Source organism: Zalophus californianus, chromosome 2 (assembly GCF_009762305.2).
Source record: "Zalophus californianus isolate mZalCal1 chromosome 2, mZalCal1.pri.v2, whole genome shotgun sequence".
Classification (NCBI taxonomy): domain Eukaryota; kingdom Metazoa; phylum Chordata; class Mammalia; order Carnivora; family Otariidae; genus Zalophus; species Zalophus californianus.
This window is the reverse complement of record NC_045596.1, coordinates 67,511,425-67,522,465: the sequence shown is the minus strand read 5'-3', so window position 1 is coordinate 67,522,465 and position 11,041 is coordinate 67,511,425.

The following is an 11,041-nucleotide window of genomic DNA, read 5'->3' as shown; positions in this document are numbered from 1 at the left end:
CCCTCCTAATCTAAGATGTGATTAAATTGAATTGCTTTCTAAATCTGTTATGTAATTTCTATGTAATGCCCTTAATATTGGGTTTGAATACAATTGCAGTAAGATACACTAATTGATTCGTTTAATTTTATTTTCCATCCTTTGAATTGAAGCCTTTGGGACTCAATATGTAAAGTGATATGCAAATTGGGATTTTGATGCAAGAAGACTTGGCAGTTTTTTTTAAACAGGACTCAAGCATTACTTGGAATCATTTAAGAGAGTAATTTCAAACAAAGCAACCTCTACTTGTCCTTCTGTGTGATTAAATTTTGGCGTACACAAACATATATATACAAAACATGCTCCAAATCATTGAATATTAATTGATGATATAGGTCAAAAAACAATTATACTTCTCTCATGATTTTTCTATCCATAACCCTAATATAAAACAGAATAAGGTTTTATAAGTTCACATAACTTTCCACAGACTGGATGAAGCAGAGAATAGTTGCAAAAAAGAGAAATCAATCCATCAAAAACTAGTGAGCACCTTCTTTGGACTAAAAATAATAAAAACAGCTAACATTTATTAAGTGTTTATTATGGAACAGACTCTGTGCTCAGAATTTTATCTAGATTATTTTCTGGCTGGGGATTCAGTTAGGGGCTTTCAGAGATACATACAGGATAAAACTCATTCCCTATACCGAAAGAGGGCTTAAAATTTAAGTGCCAAATGTTTGTATCAACAAAAGGTTCTAGGGGTTGAGAGGAAAGAGATATCTTTTGAATCCAAAGAAATTGAGCTTTCTGTTTTCCTTATTCCCAAACTCCGCTGCTGTGGATGCAAGCATGATCCTGATACGAACAGACAGATAGCCTTAATATGCAGCTAAGTTGATTTTAAAAATAACTGTTCTTGGCCCTCCACTTCCTCCTTCCAAATAAAGGCCATTTTTCTGGGTTCAGAGGAGATCACAGATTTCAAGCTGCGAATGTAATCTCTCAACAGTTGTCACTGTTTCCAAAGTGTGGCTCACACAATAACAGCACGGGCAATTTCATCGCTCACCGCAGTTAATATATTTTACTATGATCAAACCATAGTTTACAGGAAATTGCTACACTATTGATGTCATGGATGAGGAAATCAGTACATGAGATCGCCAAGCCCCAGAATTCTGAGAAAATGAGAAGTTGGTGAGATGGAGCTTGTTTGGTTGTTGAGATAACATTAACAGTGTGAGTACCATGGCTAAGATTTCAGTTTGGAGATGACATGTAAAGACAGACCAACAGCCCGGGGTCTTGACTAAGTCTCTCTAGGCTTCATTTCCCACACCATTAAGAATAAGGTGTTGGATTCACTGAGCTCCATAATTCTATGATTTTTAAATTCTTTTCTAAATTCTTCAGGATCATGAAGAATTTAAAGCTATTCATTTTAAATCTCAAAATATCTTAGTCCTAGAAACAATACCTCAATTTAAGTTTGAAAAATGAATGATCCAGAGAAGGTCCATGAGTTGTTCCATGTCACACAGTGAATTTATAGTAGTGCCAGACAAGAAGCCAATTCTCTGGAATCCAAGGCCAAGGGAATTTTAAAGCACCGTGCTCCCTTTCTGGACAAGATGACATGGACAAGCCACACTTTGGAAACAGTGACAACTGTTGAGAGATTACATTCGCAGCTTGAAATCTGACTATCTCAAAGACTGTTACAGCTATTGATGAACAATGTCTACAGCTGCTTCTGGCTATCCAAACCTATCTTTATTACCGTGATAGATTGCAACACTGTCACAAAATCACTCCTTTCCTGTATTTAGGCCCCCCTGCCATGTGACTCCCATTCTGACTCTGGGCTCAGCCAGGTGACGTGCTCTGGCTAATAAGACATCAGCAAACGTGACTCATGCAAAAACTTGATAAGCACCTGTGCAGTGGGTCTCATCCTCTTTTTGGCTACCCTTAGGACTCTGATTCACTATGTGAATGACCCCAGTCTAGCCCGCATGATAATAAAAGACTTGTGCCCCAGTCATTCCTTTTGTCCCACCCCACAGCCAGCCAACCCAAAACCCAATACATCACAGCCGAACAGCAGATGACCACGGATGCATGAGCGAAACCAATTAGAATCAGCAGAAGAACTATCCAATCGGAGCCCAACGCAAATTACTGTACAGCAGGATCCTAAGTTAAATAAATGGTTGCTGTTTTAAGCCACTAAATTGTGAGATCATTTGCTACATAACAACAACAACAAAAATCTAATATAAGTCCCCAAGCAAATTCTTTTTTTTTTTTAAAGATTTTATTTATTTATTTGACAGAGAGAGACACAGCTAGAGAGGGAACACAAGCAGGGGGAGTGGGAGAGGGAGAAGCAGGCTTCCCATGGAGCAGGGAGCCCAATGCAGGGCTTGATGCATGGGATCATGACCTGAGCCGAAGGCAGACGCTTAACAACTGAGCCACCGAGGCGCCCCAGTCCCCAAGCAAATTCTAAAAGGGATTTCTGTGTGAAGCTGAGAGCTACAACTAACTAATGCAATGAAGAAGACAAAATTATTTTATTTTATTTTATTTTAAAGATTTTACTTATTTATTTGACAGAGACAGCGAGAGAGGGAACACAAGCAGGGGAGTGGGAGAGGGAGAAGCAGGCTTCCCGCTGAGCAGGAGCCCCATGCAGGGCTGGATCCCAGGACCCTTAACAACTGAGCCACCTAGGCGCCCCAGAAGACAAAATTATTTTAAAGGTCTGCAGAACCTAGCTGCCAACAGCAACATGTAGTTGTGATTAGTTTTCAAATTTAAGCAGGTCCTTGAGATTCCACTATTTCTCTGAAAATCTTCAGAGCCAAATTTCACAACAGCACTTGGTTGCGTATTCATTTGTATGCATTACTTCACATCTTCTTAAAATGCCAATGGTTCCAGGCTTTACTATATACTACTCTTACTGGATTAAAATTTCAAGACTGAATCTGAGCTCTACCAGGTCATCAATGAAGTACTGTGAGAAAAAAAAAAAAAAGTACAGGCTACCTTTGCTCAATAGCTAGTTCATAATTGAGTATTTGAGTAAAAATTCACTTGGCTTCTAAGTTTATTTATATTAGTTTGACCAAGCTGTTGAGAAATTACTCCTGATATATAGGTCTGTGGGAATTATTCTGTATGTTCAAACAAAAATATCTAAAGAGGAATAAAAATTTCAAGAGCATATTAACTTAATTTATGATCTCCTAATTTAGCAAAAATGCTAAAGCAAAAGCAATTCTATGAATTACAGTAAAATGTTTAGTGTTATTTTTTGATCTCATAGATCTTATACATTTTTTCAAATGAACTTTGGACATGCTGTAACATCTCTGCCTGTAGAGAGACAGACTGAGGAACAAGCAGAATATTAAGCAACCGCTTATATGTCTCCCTAGGGAGTCTTCTGCTAATATTATACATTGCAACAACATTGCTTGAATGGTTTATTAATGGCAGCAAAACAGAGTGAATGCTACATTCAATGACAATAACAATAAAGGTTATTTATACTCTGCCTACCTACCAGATAGCTTTAGAGGCCTACAAAGATACACTTATACCACTAGCAATACAAAATAAAAATGGGACAAACAGCTTTTGGATATGAAAAAGAATCAGAATGATGTGTTGTCCAGTTCTAAGAAAACTGAACTATGGACAGTTGTCCAACAATTCTAAATTTATAAGAATTTACATCCTCCCTTTGTTTCAGGATTTGAAATATGTCCATGAGTATTCCAAGTCATCATTTCTGGTGAACAGGAAATTCAACTTTAAAAAGAAATAATCAGGGAACTTTGGGTGGCTCAGTCAGGTAAGCACCTGGCTCTTGGTTTCGGCTCAGGTCATGATCTCACGGTTGTGGGACAGAGCGCCACGCTGGGCTTCGCATTCAGTGTGGAGTCTGCTTCAGATTCTCTCTCTCCTCTCCTGCTGCCCCTCCCCACTCGTGCTCACCCTCTCTCTCTCTCAAATAAATAAAATCTTTATAAAAAATAATAAATAAATAAATAAGATCAGTATACCAACCCAAGACCCAGTGCATTTCAGCATTTCCAGTTCTCCATAAGGAATTGCCTCCTGAACCTTAGGTCCTGAAAAAGCTAGAATTGGAAGAAAAAGACAAGAGAAAAAGGAGAAACATAAAGATGACGGGATAGTAATAACCAGACATCCTCTCACTTGGAAACTCTATCCCGAAGGCTGAATACATTATATGATGACTTCTTTGCTTACCACCCACCCACCCACCCACCTCTGGAAGTCTAATTATTAGCAAAGTGTCCATCAGGTCAAATATCTTGTAGGAGAAATACACATTCACAGAGTTCTTATGGAAACATCAACTTGATTATATTCAGTGTAAGAGAAATTCCCAAATTGGAATATATCTCTCTATTCCTGCACACTCTGCCCTAACCCACCTATGCAAGAATACTTTACATCCCTAATTTAAATCAGCTCTATACTCAGATCCATTTTATTATTATTTTTTGGTCAGCTTTTATATGTGACTTAAAAATTTTGTGACTTACATTCTATCTGATACATTCTAAGGAAGGTAGATTTTACTCTCTGGGGTATCTTTTGTCTGTTGAATGGAGCAATGGATGAAAGAATATAGAGTTGCGTGAGTTAGGCCAGAGCTGAATTATTCTGAGTGAGAAATATCCAGAGGTCAGGAACCAGAATGGGGAAAAGTAAAGACCTTGGGGGCGGGGGGTGGGCAGTGAAGAGATAAAAGGAAGGCCAGCATCAGAGGGCCAAGCAGAGACTTAGAAATTGCTAAAGAGGGTTTTTGCAGTACAAAGTTACTTGTTATGTAATATACTTTTCCCACTCCCTCTCCCTCTCCTATATATCCTCAAGAAAATCTACATTGCTCACCGATGCCTATGAATTTCCTTTTCATGTTGAGGAATGCAAATAAATACTGAATCTTAGAGGCCAGTAGGTATGTGGGTTGAAGGGGGAGGAGGACAAGGGGGTGGAAGAGTGAAAACAAAGGCCAAATGTGAAGGCAGACGGCATACTGGCTGGTGTGACACAAAAATCATCCACTTACTCATTACATTTTTTAATTATCAAATAACTAAATCCTCCCAGGAAATTCATTCACAGCCTGTATTGGGAATATTAAGGTTGCCAGTGACAGAAACTTATCATCCAAATGAAAAAGAGATCCTCTCTTTCCAGCTTCTATATACCAAATCTCAAGAGACTCACTAATTGGTCAGAGTTATTTGTACATCCTTGAACCAATTGCCGTGTCCAGGAATGTGCCATACTCTAAAGGACCCAATGTAGAGCTGTCTCTAGAAATTAACAAAAATTAATGAAATGGAAAACCAATGACTTTGTTTTGTTTTATAGCCAGTTTACTTGTTTGCCTCCCCAACTATATCATAAGCATCTTTAGGATAGAAATTAAAGATTATTAGGCTGTGAACATTCAGCACCTAGGATAAAACATGAAATATAATAGGCACTAAATAAATTGTGGAAAATGAATTAACGGGTACTCTAGACCATTTACTTTTCCTCTTTCTGCAATGCTCTTAGTCCCATCCCATCTGCAACAGCTCCCCCAGCTTACCCCTTCCTCTATCTCCCTGAGACTAAAAGATTAACCTGCAAGCAATCAATCTTGTCATTCGTAAGACCTTCTCAGAAGTTGATACAAATGATTGGTTGAATATATTTTATGAACAAATTAATATAATGTACAACTTTTTTGTAAATTTATAATGAAAATCTTAGGAACATGTTCTCAGGTAGAAATGAATAAATATGAAGCTGTTGCTTTTGTTTTATTATTTCCATTACATTCTGACTTTAAATGCTCTTCTTATATCCAACCTAAAAATTATGCTTAGCTTGGAAGCATTTACAAATTGCAAATTTATAACAGGCATTTGAGAATTTACCACTGCAAAATACTCTGTTACTATAGCTTATGATCTCATCAGAAAGTCTGATTGAGGGCGCCTGGGTGGCTCAGTTGGTTGAGCGACCGCCTTCGGCTCAGGTCATGATCCTGGAGTCCCGGGATCGAGTCCCACATCGGGCTCCCCGCTTAGAAGGGAGTCTGCTTCTCCCTCTGACCTTCTTCCTTCTCATGCTCTCTCTCTACCATTCTCTCTCTCTCAATAAATAAATGAAAATCTTAAAAAAAAAAGAACTCTGAAAACCTCATTTTTAAAAAAAAAAGAAAGTCTGATTGATATATGCCTTGTTAACTGTCCCTATTCATCATTCCACATTTAACTAATGTGAAGGTTTATCGAGGTTGCCAAAAGACAATGTCAATTATAAAAACAGGAAAAAAAATACAAGCTGAAATATGTTGACATATTTTTAATCTAAGACATCTCACATATCGAAGTTCTAGTTTGGATACTTTATTAACTAAGGTTGTGTGTGTGTGTGTGTGTGTGTTCATATGTGTATATATATATTTATTTGTGCTATGTTTGTATTTCTGTTATAACAAAAAGAACAGTGGCTTAAATAAGAAAGAATTGTATCTCTTTCTCATAAAACAGGATGGCTAGAAGATCCGGGGCTGTCATGAAAATCCCATAAACATCAGGGACCCAGTTCCTTTCCTCTTCTGGCTGCCATCATCAACATCTCCCAGTCCAAGATGACTGCTCCAGATGACAGCATGTTCATACTCCAGTCAACAGGAGGCAGAAACACTACTTTGGGCAGGTTCTACCCTATCCTTTAAAGGCACAATGTGGAAATTGCACCCATCACTCCTGCTCACTTGCCATTAGTCAGAACTTAGTTACATGGCCACAACTATCTATAAAGGCTACTGGGATATAATCTTTAACTAGGTAGCCATATGCTCAGGTAGATATCTTTTATTATATATATTCTATTAGAAAGAGAATAAATATTGGAAGACAGAGCCTGTGGCTCTGCCAGTATGTTTTCCTTTGTTCCTTAGGAGTAAAAGATTTCTGTTCCAACTACCTATCCCATAAAGATTCAAACCACTATAAAGTATTGTAATCAATTCACCTGAGTAATAATAGGCTGTGTGTGCCTATCGACACTGAACATCAAAGATCTAAAGGTAATGCTCATAAGTTACCATGAGCTACAATGAAAGGGAGGGAAGTGTCATTGGCATTGCACAGGAAGTGTCATGCAGCACAATGGGGTTTTATTTTTCAACTTGAACTTGAAAGAGAAAAGCAATGCTAAATGCCCTTCCCAATACCACTGCTCTCAACAGAACACTGATAACGTCAGAGAGAATAAACTACCAAAGAAAATCCAGAAGCACAAGGATTAGATGCAAGATAGAGAAGTAAAGTATCATGTATCTTTTTCTGCAGTTAACAAGTAAAGCAGGGAGTGACCACCATATGGATCATGTTTGAGAGAAACAAAACTTTCTGGAGAAATACATTTGTAACAATTTAGTATCTAAAGATCATAGTTTAAGTATATGCATAAGCTAAGACTCAGAGCTTTATATAAAGTTTCCTGGTGCCAGAAACAGACTTCTTAAAACAGCTCTAAAGTGAAATAATACATGGAGCCCACAGACACCGATATTCTCTGACACAACATGCCAAGGCCTTGAAGTAACCCCACGTGGCCTGGCTAACAGCTATCATCAGGTCCATGCTATGATAAGAATGACTGCATGCCACTCTCTACATACTCTTTGTAAATGGTTATATGTAAATATATCAAATTACCTGTAATTTTTATTGTACAGTGTTAGTCATTTTCCACAGGCTATTTTGCCTTAAGGTAAAGAACCCATTTACCTAGCTTTCCACTCTGGGAAATTTACCTTATTAGGTATATTTCTGCAAGTACAGACAGATAAATGTATGCGGGTATTGACTTTATACAATAGAAGTGTATATGGTCATTAAAAAGAAAACAAATATGTGTGTAGTATGATCCCATTTATTTTCTTAAACGTTCATAAATGCATATAACCTTTCTAGAAGAATTAGGGGGACTTGGAAGGGACTTACACTTTTCACTTTATTACATTCTTTACTATTTTGAGTTTTTTCATAAATAACATAACTTTAATTCTTTAGCTAGTAAAAAGAATTCCTTCAAGGAACCATGACATGTAAGTATCTAAATTGAGAAGATCCCTCCAGGCCATGAATTAGGTGTCAAGAACGGGTAGTGCCAGGTCAGTAGTATCCCTTAAAGAATACTGCCTAGAGATTTTTTTCTGTCTGGTTCTGCCAAATGTTCCATTGGCAGCTAGAGATCCTTAGACTTGAGGATGTTGCCTCTACCTCACTAATCATTCTTAATATAAATATCTTTTTCTTTTCTCCATTACAGATATGGAACTTCAGGCATCTCTGATGCTCCCAGGGAACAAATGTGAAGCTCATAGCTACAGAAAAGTCATAGAAAATGCCATTAAGTGGGACAATGATCCAGTCCCTGAACTCAGAATCATAGAGGCCCATCCTTCTGGTTTGGGCTCTGGAATCAGAAAGTTCTAAGTTCTTTTTCTAGCCCTACCACATCTTAGTTGGGCAATTCTGCAAAATTTATTGATTTTTTCTATGTATTATCATCTGTAATATCATCACCATAATGTTGCTTAACTCACGTGTAACCTTGTGAGGAATAACTTAGTGAACACATAGATAATGTTTAGCAAGTACCCGAGCAAAATCGAGTAGCCCCAGACAACTAGATAAGTGCAATTTTTCCTGCAAGATAATCATTCCCTGTTCCTGACTTATTGTAGCCTATGCATCTATCAGTGCTGACGGTTTAGAATATACTCAATTTGCTATCGAACTCAGAGGGACAAGAAAACATAATTGAGATTCCCAGTCAGTAGCTATCATAGAACCTGGGGCAACAATCCAAGTTAATAAATAGTTATTGAGAGGCTCCTATGTACAAAAAATTCTGATTGGCTAAGATTAAAAAAAAAATACATCATTTCCTATCCTTCAGGAGCTCACAAACCTATGATGAATACAAGTCACAGTGAGTATTCTTTAACAGAGGACCAAACAGAGGTGCCTGGGTGACTCAGTCAGTGGAGCATCTGACTCTTGGTTTTGGCTCAGGTTATGATCTTTAGGTCCTGTGATCAAGCCCCTCCTCCAGCTCTGGCTCAGCAGGGAGTCGGCTTCAGATTCTCCCCCTCCCTACCTTTCCGCCCCTCTCCCCACTTGTGCATGCTCACGCACTCCCTCCCTCTCTCTAAAATAAATAAACAAAATATTTTTTAAAAAATAGAGGAGGACATTAATTCCAACAGAAGGAACTTCATGTCCCTCACAGTTTTTGGAGGAGATATAATTTAGAAGAAGCTTTACAGGAAAGAGTATTCAAGAAAAATAGGACAGCTTGGGTAAAAATGTGAAAACAGGAAAATGCACTGTATTTAGGAAGAATGCATTTGTTTGCACAGGCTGCCATAATAAAATACCACAGACTAAGTAGTTTAAGCAACAGAAATTGATTTCTCAAGAGTTCTTGAGGCTGGAAATCCAAGATCAAGGGGTTGGCAAGTTAGTGTCTTCTGAAGCCTCTCTCCTTGGCTTGCAGATGACTGCTTTCTCCCTATGTTCTAACATGGTCCTTCTTCTGTGCACCTGCCCCAGTGTCTCTTTGTGTGTTAAATTTCCTTTCCTTATAAGGACACTTGTCAGATTGGATTAGGGCCACTCATAACGAGCTCTTTAAAGTCTTATCTTCAAATGCAGTACCCTGAGGTACCAAGGGTTAGGATTTCAACATATGAATTTGGGGGGTAGGGGACACAATTCAGCTCTCCATAACAAATAACAAGTGATGTGATGGAAATAAATCATGCATGGGATGGCATATAGGAGGAGGTAGATAAAATATGAAGTAAAAAAAAAAAAACTTCTTGAGCTCTTATTATAAACAAGGCACTATTCTAAGAACTTGCACAAATTAGTTAATCCTCACAATAGGGGCACCTGGGTGGCTCAGTGGGTTAAGCATCTGCTCAGGTCATGATCACAGGGTCCTGAGATTGAGTCCGGAGTTGGACTCCCTGTCAGTGGGAAGTCTGCTTCTCCCTCTCCTTCTACTCCTCCCTCCCCCTCATGCGTGCTCTCGCTCTCTCTCAAGTAAAATCTTTTTAAAAAAAATCCTCACAATAGTCCTATGAAGTAGGTATTATCATTATTCCTATGTTTGAGGAATGAAACAGGTATAGAGAGAACCATACAACCAGAAGTCTTAATCCAAGGTTCATACTCTTAACCTCTACACTCTTATTATCTAGGAAAAGTAGAAAGGAGTCAGATGGTGGAGCACTTTCAAAGCCAATCTGAGGAGATAGGACTTAATTCTGTAAGAAATGGGAATCCAATGGTAACTGAACAAGGGAGTAGAATCTTTTTTTTTTGAGACTTCCAACAGTAATGTATAGAACAGATGGAAATGGAAAAAGCCAGCACACCATTATATTACTTATAAGACGTTTTTAGAAACTTAACTATTGGTATTGGATGTGAGTCATCTCATAGAAAACACAAAAGAAATTTTGTAATACTTAAAATCCAAACATTTTAAGAACTCAAGTTTATTTCCATAATTACAAATTCATGATGGACTTCTAAATAACCCACACAACTGTTCTTTTTGCTCCCTCTACGTTAACAGCAAAATATCAGTAGTAAGAATTGATGTGATCTTAATAGTAGTATTTAGCCAAGGTAACTTTTGGCGTGTTGGTTGGTTGGTTTTTGCTGTTGTTGCTGCTTCAGTTGCATCATCTCTTTCTCGTATCAACACTGAGGTGATGCTGCGCTTGCAGGAATTGGAGATTAAAGAGGCATCATAACAATGAAAAGCATTGTTCATAATATTATGAATACTGTTATCCTTTTAACATCTGTAGTTTCTGTAGTCCTACGAGTCTAATCTGGTCACAGATTAGAGATACTCCTACTGAGGACTAGCTATCCACAGTCTGAGCTCTTAAACACATGGTTAGATTTTTTTT